The following is a 5,743-nucleotide window of genomic DNA, read 5'->3' as shown; positions in this document are numbered from 1 at the left end:
GATAAATGCAGTGTAAGTTCCATAGTTCTTATTAGCTTTCTTGACTTGATTTGTGGCATCCTAAGTATAGTCTCCACCTCTGTCTTGACATAGCCTTCTTCTTGCGAGTTTTTTCTGATGTATCTTCATGAACACAAATTTCTTTGAATTTAGGACTTACTCTAATCAAACTTGACATTGTCTTAATCATATGCTATCTGCAAAGCACTTATCTATAAATAAACTCATATCCACAAGGTACTGGCTGTTAGGACTTATACCCATTTTAGAGACAAAATCAACCTAACACAAGGCAGAAGGAAAATGGACTAACAGAGTTATATTTTCTACTTTGAGCAGTTTCTTAAAAAAGGAGAGGGGAGGGTGGCAGGTTGTAGAGCACCTGGTTAACCACACAGATTACCATACACAAGGACTCTGATGTCTGCAGGGGGAACATTTCATGAGCAGTGAAGCAGATCTACAGGTTATCTCTCTCTCTCTCTCCCTTTTTATCCCACTCTCTCAATTTCCATATGTTCTATCCAATAAAAATAGAACAAATATCCACCAAGAGTGGTGGATTTTTAATGCAGGGTGATAACCGTGGTGACAATTAAAAAAAAGAACAAATAAGTGAAGAGAGAGAGAGAGAGAGGGAGAGAGAGAGAGAAACTTTTCTCTTCTATACAATAAGTATGTGATAGAACTAAAAACATTATGGTCACAACTATTCACTTAGAGATCCAAGAAAGTCATGGAAAAATTCACAGATGATTCTTATTAATCATGGTAGTTTCTATGAAGTCACAAATACAGACTCCGTTAATATTAATCTCCTGGGAGAAATATAGGGTTAGATTTTCTGAGTCCCTGGTCACAACACTGGTGTCAATAAATCAGTCAACAACCTAGTTTTAGGTGTGTTTTTGCTTACAGAAGCCTTTTTTTCATATGAACTAGTGGTCAGCAACACTATACTTCATGCTTGAACAAAATATAGCATACATACTTTCTCCATAAAGCACATCAGAAGTTGGCCTTCTGGTGCGTTTGGAACACGAGGTAGTCATACATGTGAGGCTCACTTTAAACAACAAAATCAGCAGCAGAAGGTTCAAAAATGAGAGGGAACTAAATGTAGAACTCCAAAAGGACCTTTACAGAATGAGTGCTGAGACAAGAAGTCAGAGTGTCACCATATTCAGCTTCAAGTGGGAATGTATGTGTCAAGCAGTCCTTTTCTTTTTTAATTTTTTTCTGCTCTGCATTTTTTCTATGTGTGACTGCAAAAATAACATGAATATGGATTTTAAAAAGTCATTACAGAAAATAGACAAACTTACGAATATGGAATCTGCAAATAAGTAGTACAGACTGTAACCATTACTGGCAATCTTTGTGACATAGAAACACCAATATGAACTCTACATGCCAAAGTATGTGGAGGTTGCTCAGCAGATAACACAGCACTGTTATCATACATCTTGGTAGGTACCAGAGCAGATAAATCCAGAGTAAGACAATATCTTCACCAACAGCATAATATTAAATGCTTCTAAATAATAAAAATAAGATGGGAGCAATATAGAATTTGACTGACTTTTTGCTATAAAAATAAAAGTTATGAGTGGGAGGAGCAGCAGTGCACCCAGTTGAGAGCACATGAGAGTATGACAAGGACCCAGGTTCAAGTCCCTGGTCTCCACGTGCTTGGGGGAGAGCTCTGCTCTGCAAGCAGTGAAGCAGGACTGCAGTTGGTTCTGTCTCTCTTCCTCTCCATCTTCAACTTCCCTCTCAACTGCTCTCTGTCTCTACTCAATAAATAAACAAATAAACAAACAACCTTGATCCATACTCCCAGCAGGGGAGAAGTGATAAGAGGAAGAAGATAAGAGAGCTCTGAACTCCAGCTTCATCAGCACACAGAGAGAGAAGAGGAAAAGAAGAGGGACATATTGGGGTGGTAATGTTGTCATGAGGGGAAGAGAGGATTGAATCAGGAAGAAAAAAAGGAGGTAATTTCATATAAATGTAGACGGGTAGCTGTAGAGATGATGGCTGGCCTATGAGGTGGCTTGCAGTGGGTCAGCTGAAGGTTCAGAACCCTGGTTGGTGGGAATGAAGTGGCTTTATAACCCTGTTGACATGTAATTTTGTAAATCAATATTAAATCACTAATAAAATTAAAAAGAAAAGTAAATAAAAAAAAAGGAAAAAACATTTGCTATGCTTATCAATATAAGCCTGATAACCAGCCTCATCCTTAACATACACTAGGTATTCAAAAGTATGTCTGAATGTAGGTTTCAGAAAGTATTTCTCTAAGAAAATCATATTTAAACTCATATCAGAGGATAAGATATCCTCACAGTTTACACAGGAGAGGAATTCCCAAAAGAAGGATCAATGATGATGAAATCCCAAAAGCTGGAGAGAAAAAAAAATAAAGGAAAGGGAAGTTTAATGGGGTTATAGTATGGTGAATAAGGAGAACAGTTATATGATGCTGTGAGAAGCACAGAAATTTAAAATGGCTAAATTTAGTATTAGAAGTGTGCACTATTAATTGATTATAGATTTAATTTCTTCGAAATCTTGTTAGGGAAGAGAAAGGCAATTTTCTCATTAGTGAAACTTCTTTACTAAACACTTAAACCACCAAGAGCATTTCAAGACATATAATAAAATCAAAACAATATATATTTTTCCTTTATTGGGGGATTAGTATTTTACTTTTGACAATGACTATAATAGTCTGTACATGCATAACACTTCTCAGTTTTCCACATAACAGTACACCCCCCCACTAGGTCTTCTGTCATCATGTTCTAGGACCTGTACTTTCCTCCCGCCCCCATACACCCCAGAGAATTTTACTTTGGTGCAACACACCAACTCCAGTTTAGGTTCCACTTGTGTTTTCTCTTCTGATCTTCTTTTTCAACTACTGCCTGTGAGTGAGATCATTTCATGTTCATCCTTCCAAACAGTTTTCTTTTTCAATTTTTTGTTGTTGTTGTTATTGATGTCTTATTGTTGGATAGGACAGAGAGAAATGGAGAGAGGAGGGAAAGACAGAGAGGAGGGGAGAAAGATAGACACTTGCAGTCCTGCTTCACCACCTGTGAAGTGACTCCCCTGCAGGTGGAGAGCTGGGGGCTCAAACCTGGATCCTTAGTCTTATCCTTGCACTTCAGTGCCACGTGTGTTTAACCCACTGTGATACCGCCCAACTCCCGTGAACAGTATTTTTAATAATAAAAATGTATTGTTTTCCCCCACCAGCTTGACATTCCTTTTTTTTTTTTTAAATTATTTATTTATTTATTATTGGATAGAGACAGAGAGACATTGAGAGGGAAGGGGGAGATAGAGAGGGAGAGAGACAGAGAGACACCTGCAGCCCTGCTTTACCACTCGTGAAGCTTTCCCCCTGCAGGTGGGGACCAGGGACTTGAACCTGGGTCCTTGTGCACTGTGATGTGAGCACTTAACCAGGTACGCCACCACCTGGCCCCCTTGACATTCCTACTGATGGCATACAAGCAAAAATAAGCAAACTGCTAACGTCTTTGTGTCAATGAAATAAATGCCATCAAACTATATGTAGTCATTGTAATCTTCCTACCACATATTTAAAGTACAGTCTTTTATTTTTATTTTTATTTTTATTTTATTTATTTATTTTTTGTTAACAAATATTTTTATTAAAAGTAAATTTTTTCCAAACAAAAACTAGAAGAGTTGGCATTGTTTTACATTTTCGTAAATCTCTTTTATATCTGACTTAGTAGATGACAGCTGGATTCTCATGATTGCTTCTTTACTTCATATGTTGTTTTGGTTAACGTCTATATGGAAAACTAACTTCACATAGACATGCACGGGGTGGGGGGGACTTCCTAAAAGGGTTTCAGGTATTGCCAGGAATTTTTAGGTCCTAGTTTGAGAACTACTGCAGTTTATTATACTGCTGTTGAGTTAAAGACTATATATATATATATATATATATATATATATATATATATATATATATATATATATATTGTGGGGGGGTAGATAACATAATGGTTATGCAAAGAGAGGCTCCAAAAGTTCCAGGTTCAAACCCCTGCACCACCATAAACCAGAGCTGAGCTAAAAAAGCAATGTATAGTCATTGAATCAGTGTTATATCTGGTAATCCTTCCAAGGTCAAGTTACTAACCAATGGCAAAGGTTGTGAAAGAAATTTGTATTCTCTTGTTAGTTCATAAATACTTCTTTAGCCAGTCAAGATTATATATTAATTTCAAGTTCAGTTTTCTAAGTGAATAGCAATATGTTATAAGCTGTCAAAGTTAAAATTGGTATAGTGGTTTTACAGTTTACAAAGCCTCTTTCCATGCCTACAAGATACCATTTAGTTCTTAGAAGCCTCTTTAAAGTATAGCTCAGAGCAAAAAGGCAACTTGTCCAAAACTGCCATTAACGAGCAGGTTGTAGACCAAGTGATGGACTCACAGGACAACTCTGCTATGAGGCTAATAACAAACAAACAAATCTCTTTCTTTCAAAAAGTTGGCTTTCCAACCCAGAAAGGGATGATTTACATTCATACTTATCACATACACAAGAGACAGCATCTGCTCTAGAATCCAACTGGACTTTATTTGACACAGAATACAATATGGGCTGCAGGAGGAGCAAACTGAAAACACAAAGTGGAAAAGACACTGTTCTTGCCAATTTATGATTAAGTAACAGGAGGGTAAGTTGTTAAATGAATAACAAAATAGTTAACCTTGATGACAGAGTTCTGTTATTCTAGTGCCCGTACTTTTGGAATTCCCACTCTCTGTTGTCCAGTGGACACACTTGTCGTGTTTTGAGCCAGCAAGAAATGCAGTGGAAGTGAAAAGCGTGGTTACAGACTCCCCAAGCAACAGTACACTCTTCAGAAGTAGCAGACGCCTGGTTAGCTTGACATTCTATACAAAGATCCATAATGTAATTCCTGCAAATGGCACAGTTATCAACCACAATATCCCAGGTCCACAGGGCTACTGCATTCCACTTTTTCACTTCAAAGCGTTTCTTTCCCGCGCCGCTGTTGGTGCCGCTCGGGTATCCACATCCACCGCTGCCGCCATTTTGGAAACACAACGAAGTACAGTCTTTTAAAAAAGTTTTACTAAAGAATACTCATGCTGGGGGAGGGCAATGGTGCACACATATCACCATGCACAGGACTCAGGTTTGAGCCCAGTTCCCTACCTGCAGGAGGGAAGCTTCACAAGTGGTGGTGAAGTAGTTTTTGCAGGTCTTTTTCTATCTCCCTGTCTTCCCTTTCTATCAATTACTCTCTGTCCTGTCAAGTAAAATAGAGGAAAAAATGTCCATTGGCAGAGGGGTTGTAGTCTTGTAGTGTTGGCACCAAGCCCCAGTGATAACCCTGGTGGCAATGAAAAGGAAAAAAAATCTCATATATGAAAATTATTAAGGGGGCCGGGAGGTACTGCAATGGGTTAAACACAAAACATGGTGTAGTGCGCAAAACACAGGGATCTGTGTAAGGATTTCGGTTCAAGCCCCTGGTTCCCCACCTGTAGGGGGGTCACTTCATAAGTGGTGAAGCAGGTCTGCAGGTGTCTTTCTCACCCCCTATCCATCTTCCCCTCCTCTCTCAATTTCTCTCTGTCCTATCCAACAACAACAATAGCAATGACAATAATAAAAAAAGCAAAATTATTAAAACTCACCTTTGAGTAGATGTCAAATT

At 38.3% G+C, this 5,743-nt stretch overlaps 1 pseudogene; it reads right to left on the bottom strand.

Moving 5' to 3' along the window:
• Positions 1-4,608: 4,608 nt before the first annotated feature.
• Positions 4,609-5,120, bottom strand: LOC103109876 (E3 ubiquitin-protein ligase RBX1-like; annotated as a pseudogene).
• Between the last annotated feature and the right edge of the window lie 623 nt (positions 5,121-5,743).

This window comes from Erinaceus europaeus, chromosome 2 (genome assembly GCF_950295315.1).
Source record: "Erinaceus europaeus chromosome 2, mEriEur2.1, whole genome shotgun sequence".
NCBI classification, from domain to species: Eukaryota; Metazoa; Chordata; class Mammalia; order Eulipotyphla; family Erinaceidae; genus Erinaceus; species Erinaceus europaeus.
Note: the sequence above shows the minus strand (reverse complement) of the source record. Positions and strands in the feature narration are given on the sequence as shown.